Source organism: Lissotriton helveticus, chromosome 10 (genome assembly GCF_964261635.1).
Source record: "Lissotriton helveticus chromosome 10, aLisHel1.1, whole genome shotgun sequence".
In the NCBI taxonomy this organism is placed as follows: domain Eukaryota; kingdom Metazoa; phylum Chordata; class Amphibia; order Caudata; family Salamandridae; genus Lissotriton; species Lissotriton helveticus.
Genome location: NC_136071.1, coordinates 777,757,856 through 777,782,648, shown reverse-complemented (window position 1 = coordinate 777,782,648; position 24,793 = coordinate 777,757,856). Strand labels below are relative to the sequence as shown.

Sequence of the window (24,793 nt, the reverse complement as noted above, 5' to 3'; positions counted from 1 at the left end):
TCCATGTCTAGGTAGTAATGCTTTGTGAACGTAGGCCTGCTCCCCTAGATGGCTGCACGTTAGATGCCTCTCAAAGGTACCCCAGCATAGAGTGCTGCAGTTGAACCCATGCCTCTGGTGGAATGCACCCTCACCCTTACCTGGAGAGGACGATTGACTTTGGCTTGACTGAAAGTAATACAGGCTAAGATCCAACGAGCTGTCCCTGTTTTGACAGGGCTTGACCTTTTCATGGTTGTGCAAATGATAAAAATAGCTGGTTTGATAAGCGTATGCCTTTATTTGGTCTATATAGAATTTGAGACATCTACGCAAGTTTAAAACTTTAATTATCTTTCTGCTGGTTCGGATGGACTAGGGAAGAAGGATCAAAGAGTGATAGTGGGCGCTGTAGGAATTAATTTAGGATTGGTTCTGAGCATCACTTTGCTCTTAGTGAACTGGAGAAAAGGTACTCTGATGGTGAATGCCTGAATCCCTCCTTCTCTCCTAGCGGATGTCAGAGGCAGGAGAATTGCTGTCTTCAAAGAAACAAATTTTAAGTCCGCTCTATGTATCAACTAAAAAGGAAGTAAGATCAGCTGACCGAGGACTGCATTATTTTCCCATGGAACAGGAGGATGACGGAGAGGTGGAAATGGTCTGAAAGGTCTTTCATGAACTGTTTAATAATCCTTTGGGAAAACAGGGTAGCTGCTGAGCTGTCAGTCCTTCTAAATCTCAAGATTGCAGCCAGAATGATGAAGAATATTTGAGACTACTTTTGGCCTAAACCGCACAAATATGGAAGGATCTGAGAAGCCTTTTTTTGAAGCGGATGAGGATGATTATTCGTGCATCAGACACAGAAACGCTTACATTCATCCTTGGAAGTCTTATTGGTCACTGGTGTGCAAGCCTGCACCAGAATTTGTTTACATTCTTGCGAAAGACCAAAGTGGCCATACTCTACGTGATCAGGTACCATGCTGTCAAGTTCAGCGACTTGAGATCATGGAGGAGAATCTCGCCATGAGATCTGGACAACATCCTGGGATGCATCTTCAAAGGAATGGCTGGACGTTCTCCCAACTGCAGCAGCTCGCTGTACCAGTACGGGCAAGGTCACGCCGGATCAATGAGGATCAGAGTGCAATGCTCCACCTTGGCCTTCTTCAACGCCCTGGGGAACAAGGGGAAAAGGTGAAAAGGCGTTGGCAAGTAGCTGGGACCAAGTGATCGAAAGAGCATTACCCATCAACTCTGGATGCCAAAACCTGCTTGTGAAGATGGGCATTTCTTGTTGTGGCAAACAGACCGATTGTGGGGTAACCCTAATGATTGAAAATGCAATCCACTTGTTCTAGTTTCCACTCGTGAAAATCTGTCACTTGCTAGCTGAGAGCAGCCACCTTATCGTTCTAGCAGCCTAGCGGATGTTCCATAGCAATGTCTGTCCTGTGAGAAAGGGCCCAGTTCCACAGCAGCTGAGCTACTTCTGAAAGGATTATGGACTGTGTTCCTCCTTGCTTGGCTATGTAGATCATGGACATTGTGATGTCTGTTCTGATTAGGAACGGCTGACCTGCCAGTCTGGAAAGGAACGCTTGTAAACCTAGTCTTATGGCGCAGAGTTCCAGCACATTGATGTGGAGATTCTTCTCTGCATCTGACGAAAGACATCTGGTTGAAAGCTTTTGCAGTTGGGCTCCCCATCAGTTCATGGACACATCCATGATGAGTAATATTGCTATTGGCAGGAAAGAAAAAACAGAGTTTAGGTTTGATGGAATCCTCCGCCACATTAGAGCTTGTTTCAAGGACCTTGTGACACGGACTATATATGCACATTAGCCTTTTAACTGTTTCCATTACGAATCCAGCTCTTGCTTCACAGGTCTCATACGAAGCCTACAAAACGAAATGAGGCCTATACATGATGCCATCAGGCCTAACATGGGTGTGTATTGCCTTACTGTAATTGATTGTTTTCCTTCAATAGTCTTTGACATTGTCTGTAATTTTCTCACTTTATTTCGATGGAAAGGCTTTTCCCAATTGAAGAGTATTGCTCCTACAAATAGGATCTCTGTTTGGAGTTCCAAGGATGACTTCTTCTCCCTGTCCAATGTGAGACCTAATCTCCAGAAGAGTATGATACAAGCATTTTGGAAGCTGTTGCTTTTTCTGTGGATGGCACTTTGACTAATCAGTTGTCCATATATGGGAATAGCTGGTGACCTATACTGAGAAAAGCAGCAACTTGAGCAAGACATTTGGAGAATATTCTGGGCACTGATTTGAATACAAAAGGTATTGTCTTGAACTGGTAGTGCTGACCTGCTACTGAAAATCGAAGGTACCTTCAGGATTTTCAATTAATGATTATGTGGAAGTAAGCATTTCAAAGGTCCATGGAGGTAATTATTAGGAGGACTTCTTGCAGAGTAAGCATCCAAAATATTTTTTTCTTCAGAAACTTGCTCAGCTCTCCCAGATCCAGAATTTGTCTCCATTGACCTGTCTTCTTTTTAATTAGGAAAAACCTGGAATACAAAACTTGATACCTTTGCTATTTAGGGACAATCTCTATGGATCATTTGAACAGAACCATGATAATGTCCATTTGAAGCTCTTGCAAATGAAGATATTCCTTTCTTGTTGGACAAACTGGGGATCTCTGAATGAACTTCGATTCAACAATTTGTCTAATGTTATCTTGTTCAATGAGGGAGCAAAAAAAGGAAATTCTCCCCTCTACCCCCCCCCCCCAATTATGAGGACCAGATGGATCAAGAGGTTGAGCCGCGAGTCCAGCTCTTTCCTGATTGTCATTGGTTTGTGCTTGTGAGGACCTTCTCTTCCTTCCTGAAAGCCTCCCATAATTTTGTCTCCGGCTCCAATTGAAAGAGTATCCTTGATCACATCCAGACTGCCTTTGAGGACAATAAGATCGTCCCTGACCTCCGTACTGACTGAATCCTGCTCTGAAATGTTGTGATCTTTGTGAGTGAAGAAAATTAGACATTCCAAATCTGCAAAACTGCAACTGTCCTAACACATTTGCAGTATCAGTGTCGGTTTTAACACCTTGAAGAGCCTCATCAAAATGTTTACCGAAAAGAGTTAGGACATCAAAAGGCATGTTTAAGATCTTAGATTGGACATCAACATCGAAGGCTATGGATTTTAACTAGCCTTGCTGCCTTAGCACAGTCCCTCCTGCCAACTGGCGAAAAGCTGTATCTGAAGCACCCATCAATAATGAAAGAAGAAGTTAGTTAACCTTTCTTTAGGATAGCCCTCGCCATTTCCCTCTTATGCTCAGGAATAAGATGCAGTAAGGGAGTGATGCCATGCCACATCAGGCGATCATAACGACTTAGAGTTGCCAGAGTATTGGCTGTCTTTATTGAGGATGCAACCATAGAGGATATTCTCTGGTCCACACTGTCAATGCGCTTGATTTCCTTGTCTGGCGGACTAGATGTTATGTTATGTTATGTTATAACAAATTTCTTGAGCGCACTGTCACCATGGGTTTCCTGGCGCTAATCGGATAAAGAAAAGAGGAGGAAAGAGAAGTAAAAAATTTAGTGGGGGAAGAGTAGTGTTTTTAGGGATTTCCTGAAAGAAACAAGGGAGCAAGATGACTTGAGTGAGAGAGGGAGGGAGTTCCACAGCTTGGGGGCTAGACAAGAGAAGCTGCAGCCACCCGATCTAGAGAGTTTGAAGCGGGGGACGACGAGGAGCTGGAGGTGGGTGGACCTCAGAGTGCGAGAAGGACAGTAAGAGGTGATTAGAGATTTAAGAAAAGCAGGGGCGGGACCTGTGAGGGCTTTGAAGACCAGGCAGTGAACCTTGAAAGTGATTCTTTCGTTCACTGGTAGCCAGTGAAGGTGGCGTAGTAGGGGTTGGGCCGACTGCCATTTAGGGATTTTGAAGACAAGTCGAGCAGCCTGGTTTTGAACGATCTGTAGCCTAGACAGCTGAGATTTAGGGAGACCGTAGTAGATAGAATTAGAAAAGTCCAACCGGGACATCACCAGGGCTATTAGGACTTGCAGCAAGGCTTCAGGCGATAGAAGGTGAGCGACTTTCCGTGTCCTGTAGAGCTGGAACATGCAGGAAGATGTTACTGCGCTCACTTGTGCCTTGAGAGTGAGCCCGGAATCAATCAAGACTCCGAGGCTCTTTACACCTCCAGCAGGAGAGGGAGGTGTTCCGAGCTCAATAGGCCAGTACTGAGGGCCCCAGAAAGGGGCACTTCTCCCTGGGAGAAGGAGCTCAGTCTTGCCCGGATTGAGCTTGAGTTGGTTTTGATTCATCCAGTGCTGGATGTGTGTCAAGGCTGTCTGGAAGTTAGTGACAGCGTCAGGAGAAGTGAGGGGAAAAATAATTTGTAAGTCATCCGCGTAATTAAAGACGGTGATGTCCCACTTACCTAAGGAGTGAAGGAGGGGTTGAAGGTACAAATTAAAAAGAAGGGGAGACAGAGAAGATCCTTGAGGAACTCCACAGGATGATGAGACGATGGTGGCGCGAAAAGGACCCATGCTGACTGCTTGAGATCTCTCCTCTAGAAAGGATTTAATCCAAGCCAGGGCAACCCCGCAAACTCCGGCGGATTCGACGCGGTGGATTAAGATGTTATGGTCCACCGTGTCGAAGGCCACCGATAGATCGAGTAGAACTAATGCCTGGGGTTGTCCTCTGTCATCATTGCGTCTGAGGTTGTCCAGCACAGCGAGGATCACGGCCTCGGTGGAATGGGCTGGTCTAAACCCGGCTTGGTTGGGCGCCAGGAAGTTGGACTCCTCGATGAAATGCGAGAGGCAGGTCGTAACATGAGCCTCAAGGATTTTAGATAGGAAGGGCAGGAGGGAGATGGGGCGGTAGTTGGCCAGGGCTGCTGGATCGGCACCTGGCTTTTTTAAGAGGGGCACCAGTACGGCCTCTTTGAATGAGCTGGGGACTATGCCCGAATTAAGGGAAGAGTTAAGTAAAGGGAGAATACAGTGAGGAAGGGTGTGACAAATGTCGCGAAGCACGAAGGGAGGGCAACAGTCCTTAGGGGATCCAGATTTCACACGAATGGACAGTTTAGTAAGGGATTCCGGGTCGAGCGCGGGGAACTGAGAAAGAGTAGATGTATTAGCAAGAGATGGAACTGCTGTAGCGGGGGGGGGGGTGAGTGGGGAATGGAATTCTTGATAGTAGTGATTTTCTCAATGAAAAAGGAGTTTAGAGCAGTGCAAGATTCTAAGGAAGGAGGCGGATTCAGAAGTGTCCTGGCGTCCGATGTCAGTTCGCCGAGGACTTTGAAGATCTCCTTAGATCTGTTAGGAGCTGTTAAAATTCTGTTAGAGATGAAGGTGGTTTTAGTAGAGGTGATTGCGATTTTATAGGCTTTGCGCGCGGACACGTATGCTTCCCTGTCGGAGCTAAGATAATTGCGCCGCCATCTACGCTCCAGTCGGCGCAGCTCCAAATGTTGTTGTTTTAAGGTGGAATTATACCATTTGTGGGACTTATTGGGGTGAGTGCGAGAGAAGCGGGATAGAGGTGCGCATATGTCGCTAGCCGTCGTTAGCCAATGTGAGATGTTGGCATCCATAGTATTGACATCTAAAGTCTCAGGGAGTAGAGGCTGAGTTTTAACAAGTAAGGAGAGAAAAGCAGGTGAGTCGAGGGTCTTCCAATTCCGAGCGGACCCTCCGTGCTGGAGGGGGGGCCTGACCAGGCCCTTTATAAGAATAGATGACTCGATCAGTGAATGGTCTGACCAGACACAGGGGGAAATAGTCGGGCCGAGAAGCGATACACCCTGTGTCCAGATGTGATCTAAGATGTTGCCCCCAGTGTGAGTGGGAGAGGTAACATGCTGCGTCAGGTTGAGGCTGGAAAGTGCCTCAAACAATTCGGTAGCATGAGGACCAGCATCAGCGTGGTTAAACCAGTAATTAAAGTCGCCATATATGGCAACACGGGCTGAGGAGGTCATTAAGGCAGTGAGCTGCTCACAAAGAGTGGCAGGGAACAGAGGCATAGGAGTGGGGGGCGGTATAAAACAATAAGGGTCAAGGCTCCAGCTTCGGTTGGCAGGCTGATTACCAGATTTTCAACGTCAGGAAGGCACAATGATGAAGACTTAATAAGAGGTAAGTCTTTGCGGATGATTGCTGCGACCCCGCCGCCACGACGGCCGTGAGGCCGGTTGGCGTTCAGCAGGTAGTAGTTAGGGGGTAAGGCAGCCAAAATGTCGGGGAGGGAAAGATGATGGCTTTATTGGGGGTCTTGGTTCTTCTTTGAACCGATGAAGCAATCACTGAATCCAGTCTAGAATGACCAGTGAGGGAAGCTGGAGCTGATTCCAGGGCTTTCCATTTCTTTATGAGATGAGGTATCATAGCTAGAATGGTAGCAAGTATCTTTATTAATTTCAGACTTTCTGACCACAAGAATAGGTATGGATGTAATGTATTTTCAAGGTTGTTCTTGGTAGGTTGAATTTCTTCGCAGCTCTTTCAATGAATAAATGAAAGTTAGAGATCATCTGTAGCATCTTGTGGTATTGGTAATCATTTCCAATTGGAACAACAAAATCTCTGCTATTATCATCTGTTCCATCATCCTCTAGTGTTAGTTCACATTCCTCTCTTAATATCAGAACAGGTAGAGCCATTAGAGCAAACATCCTCCCTGTATTTTTCATGACAAATTCCCCTGGCACTGGAGGAGGTGGTAGCGGTGATGGCTGCCTAGGAGGTGAAACTGGTTAAGGAGCAGGTTGAGGAGGCGAAGGATGGGAGCAGCAGGGAATCCGATGTTAGGATTATTAGTTGTTTGCTGCGGTAATGCCTTTGTAAAAGTATCCATCATTTGTTGCAACGTTGATAATAAGGTCATTCACACTTGGACTCTATCTGGCTCTCTATAATATCTAGGTGGTTTCTGTCTTAAATCCATTTGAGTTCTTCCAGACTAGTACTCCTGCTGATGCACATATTCACTCTAGGACTGCTCATCGTCCATTGTGTCCTCTTCAAAATCATATGTCATTTCTCATATCTAGTTGCGTTGGGCTGTAAGCTGTCAGTGAGGCATAATCACTAGCCTCTTCTTCTTGATCTGACTGCAATAATTGTACTGGAAGCACATCCATCACCCATAAAGCTGAAAAAAACATTTCCTCCCATGTTTTCTATTCACTACATAATTCCTAGCGTTGATGCCGTTGACGGCATTGGCGTCGTAGACGGTATGAGCGTCGTCATTGACGGTATGTTCATCGTCGTTGACAGCATGGTCATCATCACCAGAACAGTCGTTGTCGACGGTCTGCTCGCCGTCATGCTCGACATCATGCCCGTCTTCATCAGTGTTGTCAACAGTATCTACGTCGTCGAGGATGGAGTTGAAAACTTTGACGTCGATGAGGTTTCCTTTGAAGTTATCTTTTTTCTTACAGGTGAGTCTCTGTAATGCTTAGACTTTAGCAAAGCAGGTGACTGCAAGCACTGTACCAAACAGATCATGCTCAGGAAACTGTATAAGCCTCCTCTTGTGTTCTGCATTCATGGAAGTGCTTAGGGGGGCAATTCTTACAGAACCTTTCCCTGAAGAGGAGCATCTCCCTTAGCAGGAGGACGATTCTCTTTCTTCATAAGAAATAATGCCAACCTTTCTCTGTCCTTAAGAGTCTTAATGGAGTAATACATACAAATCTTACATTAAGCTCACTTATTCCTAGGATAACGACAATCATTACAATGAGAATGTCAGTCACTTTTCCCAGTAAGGGAAGAATATGGGGGCGGGAGCTGGGGGGCGAATAGACGAGAAAGTCCAGGAATCTGATATGAGCTGAGCCAGAGAAATTTGGCAATCCTGAAGTCTCGTAAGACATTGATTTTGTGTGTTTGGAACCCCCAAATTCATACTTTGCATGCATGTTTTGCCCCCATTCAGCATCAAGCTGGACTGTGTTAGCCTCAGTGGAGCGAAACTGCATTTTAGTGCAGATTTCGCTTATACGTATAATACCGTAAAAGTACTACAGGTTTTCAAGTAAACTGTACTGACCTATCTATGAATGCTCACAAATATTATATGGCCTACCTCAGGTTAGCACTTATCCTTATGGAGTCCCTTCCACATGAGGCTACTGTTGTATCCTAGCAACATGTGTATCAGTATCCTGGTGATGCTGAACCTTCCAATTATATTGGAAGGTGGGCAGAACTGGAACTGCTGTTGCCTGAAGAGGAGGCTTCAGGGGTTGCTCTCCTATACTTAATAAATCTACTTTTAATTAAATCCAACGTGTTCCTCTACTTAAAAATGGCAACGAGGATGGAATGCAGAGGCCTGTGAAGAGGAGAGGAGTAAAGAAAGAAAGGACCTGGAATGAAGAAACCAGAAGAAATCATTTTAACTTTACTCCAAGTCAACCCCTGAATGTAATTGCCCGCTTGGAATCGGTCTACCTTGCTGGGCTGCCTGATTGTCTGCTGCACCTGTTGGCCTCGCTGTTTATGTCCCCAGAAATGTTAAGTTACATTGAATCAAAGTTACGGTTTTGACTTAATGTGGATGGCAGTGACTTTATTAGGTGGCAGCAACTGAGAAGCATTATAGCAAAGAATGCTCTTCTGTGTGTGCAAATTCCGAACTTGTGGCAAGTTGTGGTCGGAATCCCCAGCTGTAAAGCGCAACGGTTTGAGCAACTTTCAATACGGCAGAAATCAAACGTCAATGTTTTTGTTTAACTCACCGTGGTCTGCAACGGCTTGTACAGGGGGAATGCACCTGCAACGTTCCTTGGAGTCTTTAAAAACAATGGAGTGTACGCGACAACGCTAATTCCGGGATTGGCGGGCATCGGTGATGCGTTTGCACAGAGCGCCATAGCGTGAGTCACTCAAGACTAAGTTACCTAGCAACGGAGGGTGCTTCTTGTTTATTTCCTGAGGAGTTGAGCGCTGAAGGGTTGGTGCGCGCATCGGTCATCACGCACTAATAAAAAAAAAAAAAGACAGAAGTTGTTGCTGTTTTGTTCCTAGTCAAGGAATAGAAGGTGGGTGTTGGTGTTCACTCCACAACTACTAACAGAACTTGTACTGTTTTTTGAGTGAAGGATTCCAAGTTGTTCATGCCTCAAGCCACAACTATTAACAGAATTTGCTTTTTTTTTTTTTTTGTTTTTTAAAAGTCTTTATTGATATGAAGGCAAAAGATACATTTACAGTGATATAATCAAATTTCAGCCTTGTATCCATACAGTTATTCATCTGTAGACTATTATATTTGTTGCGTATCTCAACGTGCGACTAATTCTATCTCAACAACAACGTGCGTAATTATTTCCATAAGTTTCTGTAGCCATCTACGGAGTACATAAAAATATCTTTCGCTCTGTGCTGTATAACATTCGTCCCTCATTACATAAAGTCTAAACAATCTAACATGAGTCATCACTTCCAGGTCCGCATTTCTCGTTCTTCTTCACCCATCGGCCCCCTCCCATGTCCTTTGACGTAACACTTAGTAGAGCCGCCACACTGTGCCCCTGTTCTTGGACAAATGAAGTAGTCCCCCATCACCCAGTTCGCTACTCGTCCTCCCCTTCAGAGTCTAGATCTTCTTCTTCCGGCAGTGGTTCGCATATTTCACCCCTATATACATTCCAGGCCGCCCATACCTTGTTCCATTTGCGGGGGCATGCCCGTAGCACATATACCGCCCTTTCCGTCACCATCAGCATGTCCATATTCTTAGCCCATCTATTAGCCGTAGGCAGTTCTGGAGCCCCCCATTTCTGTGCAATATCCCGCTTAGCCACAGTTATGGCCAGCGTAGTCCAAATCAGTTTATACCTATCTAGGTCGTTGGGGTCCCAGATGTTCAACAGGCATTTACGAGGCTCTGGTAAAATGGGGATTTTAAGTGTTTGGGAGACAGTGCGCATAACCTGCTTCCAGAATTCCTGTATCCGCGGACAGTCCCATAGTGTATGATACAGTGTCCCCTCCTCCCCGCAACCCCTCAAACAAAAGGGATGAGGTGCCTTGTGTATTTTGTGAAGCAGAGTCCTAGTGTAGTAGATGCGGTGTAAAATTTTAAGTTGCACCAGCCTGAATTTTGCCGAGATGCCTACCTCCCTCGGGGAGGCTAGTGCCTCATTCCACTCTGATTCATCTGCCTCTCCTAACTCCCCCTCCCATTTTTCTTTAAGTTTCATGGTAGGGTCCTTCAGGTTGTTGACCAGTTTTTTATATGTGAGGGAAGTCGCACTTTGTTGCATAAAGTCCGTCAGTAGTCTGTCTTCCAGTGGTGAGGACTCTGGCAAGTCTGTGCCTACTGGAATCGCCCGGAGTAATGCGTGTCGGATCTGCACGTATCTAAACGTTTCGGTGGGGCGTAGGTCATATTGTTGCTGGAGCTGTGGAAATGCAATCACCGTGCCCTTGTCCCATAGGTCCCCCACTGTGGAGATTCCTATGCAGTCCCATTGTGTGAAACCTTTACAGGATCTAAGGTTCCCTAATGATTTTATGTCCCACAGCGGTGTCATTTTGGTGATTTTCCCTTTCCAGCCCATTCACGTTTGTGCTATGTGCCACAGGGCCGCTGTGTGCTGCGTCGGACCTAACAGTTTTTTAAGTTGCGCTTTATTATATAATACTGTGAGCATGCATTCCGTCCCCAGCTGTGACCAGTCCGCCCTGTATGCTGGGTCGTCTCTCGGGGTGTGGATCCATTGATTAATTATTTTAAGCTGGGCCGCCCAGTAGTACAATTGAACATTGGGTAGTGCAATCCCTCCCTCATACCAACTTTTTACCAATTTGTCATAGGCTATACGCGCCGGGCCGGTATTTCAGAGTAGGTTTGTAACTAGTGCTGCCACTTGTTTGAAATATTGTGGTGAGACCAGATACGGGGTGTTTTCCAGCACATATAGAAATCTGGGAAGAGCCATCATTTTAAATAGAGCAGCCCTCCCGAGGAGGTTCAAAGGCAGGGACGCCCAGTGCTTAACATCTGCGCGGAGGCGGTCCATAGGCGGCTTCAAGTTTTTATCAAAGAAGTCCGTGGCATTTTTCGTAATGACGATGCCAAGGTATTTAAAGGAGGTCGTCGGCAATGCTAGGGGGCAGTCTTCCTGCAACATCGGTTCCGGGCCCTTCAGTATGTATATTACCGATTTGGACCAATTCAGGGTATAGCCTGAGAACTTCCCATGTGCATTGCAGAGATCCAATAAGGCTGGGATCCCGTCGTCAGGTTCAACCATATAAATGAGCATATCATCCGCATATAGGGAGATTTTATCCTCCCATCCTTCCTCCCATTTGATCCCCCTGAATACGGGCGTTGTTCTGATCAGGATTGCCAAGGGTTCTAGTACTAAGGCAAAAAGTAAGGGCGACAAAGGGCATCCCTGCCTAGTCCCCCATCCCAGTGGGAATGTCGGCGAGATATGGCCGTTGGCTACCACCTGCGCCACCGGCTTCGTGTAGAGTAGTCGTATCCAGGCTATATACTTCGGTCCAAAGCCCATCCGTGCAAGAACCGAAAATAAGTATTCCCATTCGACTAGGTCGAAAGCCATTTTGGCATCAAGGGAAAGAATCACTGCCTTCTCCAAGAGGAGGTGTGCTCGAGCCAATACCCCATGAACCCTCCTGAGATTCAGTGCTGTACTCCTGTGGGGCATAAAGCCCGATTGGTCTGGGTGGATCAATGTTCGCAGGTGAGGCATCAGACGGCTGGCCAGAAGTTTAGCCAGCACCTTGGCCTCTACATTAAGCAAAGAGATTGGGCGATACGAGGCACACTCCGTTGGGGGTTTTCCCGGTTTTGGTATGGCTACAATCGTGGCCGTACGCTGGTCAAGCGGAAGTTCCGCCTTTTCTAGGCTTTCCCTATACATGTCTAGTAGAGGTCTGCTGAGCTCTGAGGCCATCGATTTGTACCATTCCACGGGCAGGCCGTTGGGACCCATCGCTTTGCCGGACTGCAGCGCCTGAATCGCCAACTGAATTTCATCCTCTGTCAGGTCCACCTCTAGTTCTTGCATAGCGTTGTGTGTTATACTGGGGATGGCAATGGTGTCTAGTGAGAGTGATGCCGCCTGTGCAGTGATGACGTCTTCTGGGGTATATATCTCCTGAAAATGAGTTGCCAGGGTGCGCGCAATTTCTTCTGGATGTGTCCGTAGCTGCCCGTCTTGGGAGTGGAGCCTCTGGATACCCCTTGTGCTTCCTCCCCTCCTGTCTAACCACGCCAGCATCTTCCCCGCCTTGTCGCCCACATCATAAATTCTATGTGCAGTGCTTGCTATGTAGCCTTGGACTTGCGTTTTGAGGTAGGCTTGGTATTGTCGCTGCCTCAACTGCAGTGCGTGTGCTGTTTCCGGGGTGGGATCCGCCATGTGGGTAGTGTTTGCGCTGTGGAGTGTCAGCTCTATCTCTGTGAGGTCTCGCCGGGAGTCTCGTTTGTGCCCCGTTATCGCTGCTATTGCTTCACCCCGCAGGACTGTTTTATATGCTTCCCACAGGACCGAGGGCGAGGCTACCGTTCCCGCGTTCTCATCAAAGTAATGTGCTGTCACTAACTTAAGTTTCTTCCTGATCTTAGGGATTTTTAAATAATTTGGGTATATCGGGTAGATTCTGGCGCATTTTTTTTCCCTGGTGGTGAGTGATAGCAAGATTGGGGAGTGGTCAGATACGCCTCTAACATACAAAAAGTATCTAGGAGTCAAAAAAGGAAAAGAACCATGTAACTCAACTGTGGACACGGACACTAACACAGCACAAACAGAAAGGTGGAAACCCACAAGTGCAAAATGTGTGACATATGATTACCATGTGGCAATTCAAGTCAATGGGCAAATATTCCCATCAGTAACCATCCTGAACCGCCCGTTTTAACATCATTTGGGTTTCTCCTCACCCAGGAGACAGAATACCACCACACAGTCTAATGTTAGTATCAAGACTACGTGAGGTGATTATGATGGGATGTAAATAATAAGGGTGGTATGAATTAGAAGTCTATGTGAGGTTACTGAGTAAGCAGTGTGTATAATGTGTTTAATCGTGAAAAGTGTGAAACAGCTAAAATTGGATAAATTGAGTGAATGACGATTTTAATATTATTCCTAAATCGTCCAAATCTAAAAACAACAAAGTGAAAGTACAGATTTGACAAAATATCTGTCAGCAATATTGGTCGACATGTTTCGGCATTTGGAATGAAATAGTTCATATGCCTTCCTCAGGACCTGTTGTAACTACTGCTTATACCGTGAATATTAAAATCAATATCACCTGCAATGTTCAGGTTTCTCAATCCACCACGTACCATTTGTAGTGGTGATGGCACTTCACCCCTCCTGGCTGCAGCTCAGGATAAGAGGAGCACCGCTCTGTCCATCGGTGTCTCCACACAGGCGTCTGTGCTGTCTGGAGAGGCCTCCCCAGACAGCACAGACGCCTGTGTGGAGACACCGACGGAGGGGTGAAGTGCCAATCTCAGCATAAATGCAGCGTTTCGTGTCGGTGCTTAGGAAGAGGCTGGTATTCGGTGTGTCTACGTATCTTGTGTTGTGAGTGATGACTTCTAACATGAACATGAACAATAAAACTTTCCCCCCATCCCCCCTCCCTGCTCCCCTGCTACACGGACAAACCCCCGCCCGTTTCCCCAACTTTGCAGAGTGCTTTGACCCTTCCCCAACTATCTTACTTGGGTTGGTGAGTCCCCTACCGGCACCGGCTTTGCCCACCCTACTCAGCTTCACCAGGCCCAAGGTCCCAATGCGTCGCATTCAGTCCGCTCCATATCAATTCTATCTTCAGACAGGGGCTGGTTGTCCAGAGTCAAAGAGATCGTGCGCCACGTCGGCTTCTGCTCCTTCCATGTCGTCTCGATGTTCCGATTGCTCGGTCTGCCTGTCCGTGTGTCTTCCGTTGCGATGGTTCGGTCGATCTCTATGTGGACGGTGAGATTTTCCCACTTGTCTCCAGCCTTCAAGCCAGTCTTGCGCCACCTCGGCTTGTCAAAGAACCATGTCTTCCCATCGGCTACAATCCGTAATTTGGCGGGAAACAGCATGGAGTATGGCAATCCTTTGTCTCGTAGCGCCTTTTTCACCTCAGCAAATGATTTCCGGCGTCTGGCCACCTCCGCCGTGTAGTCCGGGAAGAAGGCCAGAGTCGAGTTTTGAAGCTTAACAGGTGGTGAGACTCTTGCCGCTTGTAGGATTGCGTCCCTGTCTCTAAAATTAAAGAGTCTGGCCAACACAGGCCGCGGAGCGGCTCCTGGCTTGGGCGTGCCGCCAGGTACCCTGTGCGCCCTTTCTACTGAGAAGAAGTGAGACAGGCCTTTGGGTTGCAGTTATTTTTAACGAGATCTTCAACGTAGAGGTCCATCGCTCCCTTCCCTTCTGTCTCCGGAAGACCAAGGATGCGTATATTATTCCTTCGGGAACGCCCTTCTTGGTCGTCCAGCTTGTCCTGCAGAAGCCTGGTGACTTTCTCCATGCGTTCCATAGCTATTTGCAGCTCTGATGTGTCCTCCACAAGAGATTTCGCGACCACCTCCACCTGGGACACCCTTTCAGTAATTTTTTGGAAGTCTGCTCGCAGCAGCGTTACCTCAGAGGAGATGGAGCCCACTGTAGTTTTGACGTCAGAGAGGGTCCTCATAATGTCTTCCAGCGTCACTTTCTTGATTCCTTCCGTTTCTGGAGCGGCGCCCGTGGAGTTTCACCCATTGTTTTGCGATTGGCCGTGCTGGCTATAGGCAAACTTATCTAATTTGGCCTGCGTTGATCCGCTTCTAGTTCCCCTGCCCGCCATGGCTCAGTGTTTGCGGATATGGGTCCAGTCCTGGTCCGCACCGTGGTTAGGGTTCTGTAAGCACTCTTGTACCCTCTGGGTGAGTCAGGGAGGAGCGGTTCGGAATTGGTCTCGCCTCGTTGTGGGCCTTCCCTGGTTACACTGCCTTCCGGTGACAGGGGCGTCCGGCGCTCCGTGGTCTAGTCGCCCACCGAGGAGCCACCTGCCGCGCCCCCGCCGATGTATCACCGCCTCCCCACCGGCCGTGCTAAACACTTATGGTGCGTATCCTCCGGACTGTCGCAGCCTGGTGGTTTGCTTGTCCGGTCAGGGTGTTATTAGTTCTTAATGCCGCTACTCCACGTGTCTAGCGTGCCGCGCCGCTATCCGTCTCTGTTAGAGCCCTGAGCGGGGACACGTGTGTTATGTTCGCGCTGGGCTGTCTGGGCTTGCTCAAGACCATTTCTGTATGGCTTCTTGGGGCTCCGTGCCAAGTTCTGCCCGTTCGGCTGGTGGGTGTACCCGCTTCAGAATACACCGGTCTAGTTGGAGTCCCACCGGTGTCCTGCCCGCCTGGCATCCCCCCGTCGCTCCCCCCCGGGCCGGGGCTGTTGCCACCTCCACGGCCTAGATGATCGTCCCTGCGCCCTCCGGAGTGGTTACGTTGTCTACGGGACCCCGGGGGCACTCGCACCAACCACCAAGGTCCCGCTCCACACGGGAGCTGCCGCGCTGCCGCCGAGGGCGCAAGGGTCTCCTCTCACCCATCGCGGTAGGATTCTGTTCGGCACAGCAGCGCTGAGCAGGTCTCACATCCGCTGGGGTGTCGTAAGGGCATGCGAGATGGCGCTGGATGTCCGGCCACCTGCACGAGTCTGCAGCCGCTTCCTTCCCTCGGCCGCAGTCCCCAGGCTGGTCCACGTTTTGCTGTGCCTCAGTATTACTTACTATTGCCTGTTCCGCAGGGGTGTCTTTCGTGTCGTCCCGATCAGGGAGCGGGGGGGGGGCGCCCCCGAGCCCAAGCCGGCCAGGCCTCACTTCCGCCGGGGCCGGACAATCACGCAAGGCCGATGCTCTCCGTCTGCCGCAGGCCCAATTCCGCCAGTGGGTGATTCGGTCGTTTCCAGCCTCCGTTCTTCGTCAGGGTTGGATCGGATGGTGCCGCCTCGGTACCGGACCCGGTTACTGCTACTTCGGGTGAGCAATTCAGCGGATTAGTGTGTCGGATTGTTAAGAAGGCCGCAGTGCCCTCGGGAGCTCTCACTCTATGCTGCCGCCATGCTTGGCTGCTAGCCACGCCTTCTGCTATTTTTTCTTTTTATGTGAAGGATTCAAGTCAACATTTCAGAAATAGTCCATGCTTAGTTTATCTTAGCCTTTCGTCAGTATGAACTAATATATTTTTTTAACAAGTGACACATTTTGTGATCAAGGAGCTTTATTGCGAACAGGTATTACATTTATTCACAAGTGTCAACGGTGACTACTTTATTTATTTTATTTTATTCTATTCTACAACATGTATACTCCATGTATTTTTAATCTGCTGCTGTTGTGATCTGCTCTGTATCAATATTGCATTTCTGTTTTGATAAGGTCAACTGAGTTCTACATTTATCATTAGTCAAAGCATAACATGGATTTGCCAACCATTTTAGCTCCACCTAAATTTTTTACAAAATCCTGGCGAACCTACATTACCTTGGGAAGATTGGCTGGAATCTTTTTAAACTTATCTTGAGGCAATTGGTGGAGAAGATTTTGTAGCTTCTCGCAAGGTCGCTTTATTGAAGCACAATTTAGGGATCGAGGGTACGAAGGTACTTAAAACCTTACCTATACAGCCTACCACTTCCACCAATACAGAAAGTGGAAGAGAAGATGCTGTTGATGACTCTTGTGCAGTTAATGTAGATGAATACTTAGGAATTGTTAAGGCGTTAGAAGAGAATTTTGGGAAAAAACTCAGCATAGTTGTCGAAAGACACACATTTTTTTCAAGAGCTCAACAACCTAGTGACTCTGTTGAGTAATATATTTCTGTAAATGGGACCTTTGCATCTACTTGTAGGTTTAAAGATTTACAGGAAGAGATAATTAGAGGAATGTTAAAATTCAAGAAAGATTATTGGAAACAATATGTCTATCATGTGATTTTATGGTGCCCTAAGTTTGCAATAAAATATTTTAAAAAAGAAAGATTATTGGAGTTAAATGATCCGTCCTTACGTAGAACGATAGAAATTGCCAGACGCATAGAAAACACTTCTAGGTGTGCCAAGAGTTAAAGTCAGACCACAATTCAGATAAGAGTAGTAAGTATGAGTCTACCAAGGTATGTGCTGTAGAGAAAAGTAGGGTAAAAAAAGTGATAAAGGTGTGAAAAGCTATTCCAGACATAGTCGCATGTGTTTCAGGTGTGGCAGTACCAGACATTCTGCTGACTATGCCAAATGTTTTGCACCTAAAGAAAAGTGTCACAAATGCAAAGAGATAGGTCATTATGCACGCATGTGTAAGGCCAGTACCCCCAACAGTTGGAAATCATCTGTTCATGCTGTAACTGAATACTATGATGACAGTTCATCTAAAGAAGTAGATATTTTATTGATTGCTGTTGATTCTATCAATGAGATTCAGGAGGGTAGTAATCCTCCTAAATGCACTTTAGGATTAAATGGTGCTAAGGTTGCTGTTTGGGCTGATTCATGTTCACCTTAAACTATTATCAACAAAGATATCTGGGAAAGGATTGGCAAATATGAATTGAGTAGCCCTGATGTACATCCTATAGGTTATTATGGGGTTAAGTTACCACGGTTAGGTTATTTAATGTGCAAATTGGCGCATAAGGCCAAAGAAGTCACATGCAAGGGCTATGTAGTTGAAAAGGTAAGATCATTACTTGGCTGGTGTGAGCAAAAAACGCTGGGAATAGCGTTAGACCCCAACCACCCACACCAGGTTTTAGTAACTGAAAATTATGAAAAAATGAAGTGGAGTGTCAAGTTTCCTCAACTTTTCAGACAAGAACTTGGTTGTTTGAACAAATTCGCCCATCAAATCGTATTTAAGACTAATTATGTACCGTGTGTACATAAAGCCAGAAATGTACCTTTTGCTCTTAAGCAACAGTTAAAAAATAGAACTGCAAAGACTTTGTGAAGCTCGGGTAATTGAACCAATCGAATCTTCAGAATGGCTAAGTTCCATTGTTTTGGCGCCCAAATCGGACGGGAATTTGCGCATTTGCATAGACTTGAGAGACCTCAACCGAAACATCTTAGTTGACCGTTTTCCACTTCCTCACATCAATGAAATGGTTTCCTCTGTGATTGATGCTAATTTTTTCTCTTTAATTGATTTATCTAGTGCTTACCATCACATATGTTTACATCCCTCCTCAAAGCATCTTACCTCTTTTATCACTCCAGAAGGTGCTTTTCGTTTTGTGCAAATGCCATTTGGACTGGCATCCGCTTCCAAAGTATTCCAGAGAGTAATGAGCAAACTCAAGGAGTTATCCAAAGTCATGGTTTTTCAAGATGATGTTCTTGTGTGGGGTTTAAACCTTGTGCAGCATGATAAGTTCTTTGATGTTACTTTGAGCAAGTTGGAACAAACTGGTCTGACAGTAGGTATGCGCAAATGCAAAGATTATCTAGGGCACATAATTGTTCTTCAATATGATACGATGTTTGAATTTATTCAAACAACCAAGCTCTTGTCGGAAAAGTTGAGGGAACTTGACACTCCACTAGACTTTTTCATCATTTTCAGTTACTAAAACCTGTTGAGGGTGGTTGGGGTCTAACACTATTCCCAAATTTTTCTGCTCACACCAGCCCAGTAATGATCTTCCCTTTTCTACTACATAGACCTTGCATGTGACTTCTTTGGCCTTATGTGACAATTTACACATGAAATAACCTAACAATGGTAACTTAACGCCACAATAACCTACAGGATGTATGTCAGGGGTACTCAATTCAAATTTGCCAATATTTTCCCAGATATACTTGCTAATTATAGTATAGGGTGAGCACGAATCAGCCCAAACAGCAACCTTAGCTACATTTAATCCTAATGTACATTTAGGAGGATTATAACCTTCCTGAATCTCATTGATAGAGTCAACACCTATCATTAGAATTTCTACTTCGTCAGATGAGCTGTCAACATCAGAATTAACAGTCTGGGCACTCGGAAAATATCAAAATGGTCTACACCCAAAAGAATCACTAAGGTGGTTTACAATAATGTGTGGTTGTCTGATGGAAAGAAATGGAATGTGTGCAGAGTTAATTTATGTAATGCTCTGGAGCGAGAAGTGTGGGAAAATAACATTTGTAATGATCCCAGGAAGGCTGAAGTTGATAATGAGTCAAATGAGTCAACTATCAAGCAAAGTAATTTATAAATTAACTAGTCAGATGGTGTGTCGACTGACAATTCTAATCGCAATGGTAGGTTTTTGGTTTAACCGCGTGTTAGGAAAAAGCCTATCTGGACCAACGATTATTTATGTAAATGATCTATTACTATTCCATGCAGCTATTGGATTTGTAGGCCTATCTGACACTACAATTATTTATGCAAGCCTATTTGACACAACAATTATTTATGCAAATGTTCAATTTCTATTTTTTTTTTGTTTTTCTGTTTACTATTGTATTAATTCTGTATTAGAAATGGAGATGTGTTGTATCCTAGCAACATCTGCATCAGTATCCTAGTGATGCTGAACCTTCCAATTACATTGGAAGGTGGGCAGAACTGAAACTGCTGTTGCCTGAAGAGAAGGCTTCAGGGGTTGCTTTCCTATACAAAATAAATCTACTTTTAATTTAATCCTGCGTGTTCCACTACTTAAAAGCTACCTGTGCACAATTACTGGGCTGCACATGACTGTAGCCTCACTCGCACTGCCCACACACTTGTGCAACCAATCCAGTGACTTGTATCCTAGCTGTGCAGCCACAGCCTGATCTTAAAATGCAACCACTGACAGAAGCGCTGTTTTTTTGTTAAAAAAGTTTGCCTAAATTGTTATTTGCCCTATCTTTGTGCCTTTTCTGTGAAAGGCTTTGTCTGCTGGTTGGAGGAGGTGGTTGTGGATGCTTTTGAAGTGAGTTCCATATGCTTCCATTTTTTGCACCACCCTTTGTGAAACGGCTTGGTAGAGCACGTTTCACGGAATTTTCCCCAGAGAAGGAGGTATTTCATCTAGAAGAGGAGCTTCTCTTGTTTCTAGCAAGCACAGACTCCACATCCTTTCTTGGTCCTTATGAGTCTTTGAAGGGTAGTTCTTAAAGATGTCACATTGATACACTTCATGTGTGGGATAAGGTAATAAACGCAATGATCATGAGGCTCATCAGCATACATCTTTTGTCTACAGACTGTGCAGAACTAGGATAGATCTTTTCTCTTTTGCCTCAGCTATAGTACCACTTGGTGACCGTAGAAAGAAGTGGAAATACCAGAAATCCCCTTAAAACAACTCACAGTAAGAAAACATCTTAAGATAGATTTGGCGGAAGTACAGGGAGGGCGAAGTTAAGGTTGAAAATGTAGTCAATGTAAGGTCAAAGACAAGGTGGAGCAGAGCTTGTCTCAGGAACTCACACAGACACAACTCAGTAGAAATATAGTGGTTTCTTGGGGGAGGGTGGGGGTGGAGAGCGTATCACTTTCCACCTCATAGGGTGAAGTTCGGGTTTTTTCAAATGAGGTGGAAATGTCACTAAACTAACAGTTGTTGAGGACTAACACCATTTTAACACTTGTTACTGCTATTTAAAGTCACCCGGTATTCCCAGTCTTATGGCGGGAATGATTCAAGCATCGGAGTGTATTTAAGTTTAATGCTGGAGAACTTAACGCTAATATCAGGTCTCACATTCCGCCTGTACTCCTGGCTACTTGTGGCTAGATATATCACTTGTAACACAGTATGCCTAATTCATTGTGCAAATTACTGCTCAGGTACTCCATGCCTTCAGAAAAACACTTCTGCACCTACTAACAATCAAGAACTCTGAAAACTAGACTGGCTCTATTTCAGCCTCTCCCCTCCTTCTTTCAATAAATCTTGCGCTGGCAAAAACCCCTTCTCAGTTTAAATGACTACGATATGGAATTGTCTGGCTGCAATAAAAGTAATTTATCAAAACCGTGAATTTTGGAGAGCACTACAAACATTGATGTTCCCACATTCATAACTACTACATTTTTGTTGTGTCTTAAGGTATCTGCATTGGCAAAGCATCTATTATGACACTATTCAAATCCTTATGCCTAGCGCCATCACTTCACCCGGTTTAGTATGGCCTCCAGATTTGAAGCCCTTCACACAGGGTCTCCTATATACACATCTAACTGCAACCAACATTGAACTCTGAAAGGATGCCCTTAATCTCTATGCAAACTAGAGCTCTTTGAAACCCCATGAAGTGTATGAAGCACTAAATAAATTAAACACCACAGAATAAGGGCCTACAATTTAAAGTGTTTAAATCCTTACGTTACGATGTGCTCCAAAACCAGGCTCTACAAGGCAGACAGAGATACCATTATAGACCCACTTTGTCACCTACAGTGATGACACCTCACAGATTAATTGCTGGAGGTGCAGCAGCGCCAGATGTCAAGAGGTGCTGCAAATCTTTCAGTACCAAATGATGGACTGGGGTGGGTTTAGGGCAAGGTAGGAGCTGACTAGATTATGTAGAATGGTGCCCTTTAGCAGTAAAGCATGTAATTTCTATAGGGAAAATTAGACAAAGAACAGAAAACATGGCTGAATAGAGTTGCTAATAAGAATCAAAAGGGGCGGAGTAGAAGTTTTAAGGGTGTAACCACTCAAATTCCAGCAGTAAATGGAAAATCAAAGAGGACTGTAGTCCCAATAACTCCTTCCCTAACCAGGAATTCCTTCTTTTTTTTTTTAAAGAGACCCTTACCTACTAAAGTTTACCATTGGCATGTTTCACCATTGGGTCAACACTCAAGACACCTAGTGTGAATGAGTAGGCTTATACTCCTTAGAGAGTGAGCACTTCTAAGTGAAACTGTCAGTGGGATCTATGTGAGGTATTTAAAATTACTTAAAATATCCCAACATCATTTTATTACGTTTCTGGGAATTTGGGTAAGGTTAAAAAAAAGGGATATTATCTGGAGACAAGTTGATGATCAACTGATTTGTCAAAAGGTCACTGGCTTTATGTTTCAGCTAACTAGGTTCAAGACGGGTCTCGTGGCGTCCCTTATGCTCCCAAGTATTGGGACAATATCCTCAGTGTATAATGGATCACTCGTTGAAATTAGTCTATTCACTCATGCAGGTTACTGACTTACACATTTCATGGGAGCATTGGACCGGTACCTATTGGATGAAGAAAAGCACATACAAAAAAACATTGAGTAAAGGTAACTGTAGTATTCCTATGTGGAATGTCCAATTAGAATTGTTATGGTACATTGAGGGTTTAACGTTCTGTATGTGGGGGTTGATCAGATGGAGTTGGTCTTCTGATGTTGGTGGATGTATAAGCTGTTCTCCTGTGAATAAACTACTTATGATTCCAAATCCTGTCTACTGGTATACATCATAACTTGGTGACGAGGATGGGATCTGTGGAGAAGAACTCACCTTGGAAAGTAATATTTTTTTAGAAGTTTGGAGACAGCGTTCACGTATATCAAAAGGTATTTATTTGATCTTGTGTATGTTGATTGCACCAGCGGCAGTTTTAAAGTATGTGCCCTGATTGCACCAGCGGGAGAATATTATTATTTTCATTTGTTGGATTTAAAAGTAATTATTGAGCCAACTCGTATTTCATATTATGGGAGTATTATCGGAATTCTACGTATGGAAGTGACTTTCGTATTTGTGGATTAAACCAAATGTGCCGTTTTTTTTTTACTTAAAGACATACTGAAATTTACGTGCAAGGGATTGGAAAACCACAATGAAGATCTTCTAATATCAACACACCACTAAAGGGTTAGGTGCATTTTTGAAACACTAACCAGGGTTCCATTGCGAGCTCCGAACGTGTCCACTCATCGAGAGCGAGCTCCGAACACTTCTTTTCTTTGCTGCTCACTGGGATTCTGTACGACGCTGTAGATCACGTCACCATGCTACGCAAAGGTCAGAGCACGACGCAGTACGTGAAGCGGCCATTTAAAAAAAAATCTTGTTGTTTATTCCAACCCGATCTTCACAGCGCTATTTCAAACAACCAACATAAGCGCATTTCAATCCGATCTTCACAGCGCTGCTTCAAACAACCAACAGAAGTGCATTTCAATTGGATATTAGACTTATCCATAAATTAGAAAATGAGACGTATTAGACTACGGTGACTAAGTTTATTATTGTTTTTTAAGGTTTCACTGTTATATAAAATTTACAACATTAGTATATTGTGCAAAAGTTGTTCAAGATGTCAAACAATATTGTTTCTCCTGCACATTTTCTACCTGTAGCTGGGGATCCCAAAATGGAATGGGATCTATGGTACCCAGCATTTTTAGCTTATGTAGATGTGGTAGAAGAAGATGGATGTTCTCCCAAGAGGAAATTGGCACTTTTAAAAAACTGTTTGGGGGGCGCAGGTCTCAATGAATTAGAAAATTTACCTTCTATTGAGGGTGCAGGTGATTTAAATATTTTTGAAATTGTTGTCAAACAAATGAGCACCAGGTTTGGCAGAAAAATCAACACTGTAATGGAAAGATTTAAATTCTATTCCTGTGCACAGAAAGAGGATGAGTCTATTGAAAACTATGTAGCTGCATTACGTACTCTGGCTGGATCTTGCGCCTTCGAAACAATACATTTTGAACAGGTATTAAGGGATCAAATTATGATGAAGACAAAGAGTAAGAAAATTCAAGAACGTTTATGGATGGGAACTGAATCTACTCTTAATGCTGTGTTAAATATCGCAAAAGGGATTGAACAATGTGAATTATTCGTTAGTGAATTTAGAGGTCAAGATGTTGAGAACAAAGTAGTAATTCCCAAAGTTGCAATAGTAAAAGAGGTTCATAATCCAAAAAAGTTTCCTTTTGTTCAGACCAAAAAAGAGAATGTGGGGAGAGATAACAAATTCATGGGAAAGAAAACTCAGGTGATCTGTTACAGGTGTGGAGGATATGATCATGTGTGAAGCTACAGGGGTTGCCCAGCATGGAATAAAATATGTATAAAATGCAAAAAGCCAGGTCACTTCAGCAAAATGTGCAGGTCTTCACAAAAAGTAAACTTGATGACATATCCTGAGTATGAAAATCCAGAAGAAATTCCAGAAATCAACAGTTTATTATGTGTAGATGACACCAGGTGTAAGGGTTTTCCCATTGACAAAATTTTGATAAATGGCGTAGAAATTGCTATGCTTATAGATTCATGTGCCTGGTACAGTATAATAGGCAGAAATATTTTTAACAAATATTGGACTTCAACGAATTTATCACCACCAGACGTGCAGCCAGGTGGATATTCAGGTCATAAAATTGATCTTGATGGTTTTATGTGGGCTGATATTAAATTTAAAGATAAGAGAATAAAGGGAAAAGTTTACATTGCAACTAAAGGTGCATCAATTCTTGGTTGGCCTCACCAACAAGAATTAGGCATCAAACTGGATCCTAATGCTTCGCCACCTGTGTACATAGTATCCCCTGAGGATGATAAGTTTACAGTCCAAATAAAAAGCAAATTTCCAACCATTTTTACTGATGACCTAGGAGAATTTGTAAATTTGAAACATAGAATTATCCTTAAGGAAGGTGCAACTCCTGTTCGACATAAAGTCAGAAATGTCCCTTTGGCATATCGTGACAAATTGAAAGTAATTTTGTCAGATTTAGTTGCTAGGAAAATTATAGAACCTACTGAATCCTCTCCCTGGGTTTCGCCAGTGGTTCTATCCCTAAGAGTA

General features: G+C 44.7%; 1 pseudogene across 1 annotated transcript in view; it reads right to left on the bottom strand.

Annotated features, from left to right (window-relative positions):
- Nucleotides 1-24,793, bottom strand: part of LOC144784514 (integrin beta-1-like) — a 369,893-nt pseudogene that overhangs the window by 186,576 nt on the left and 158,524 nt on the right. The gene's annotated exons all lie outside the window — the stretch shown is intronic.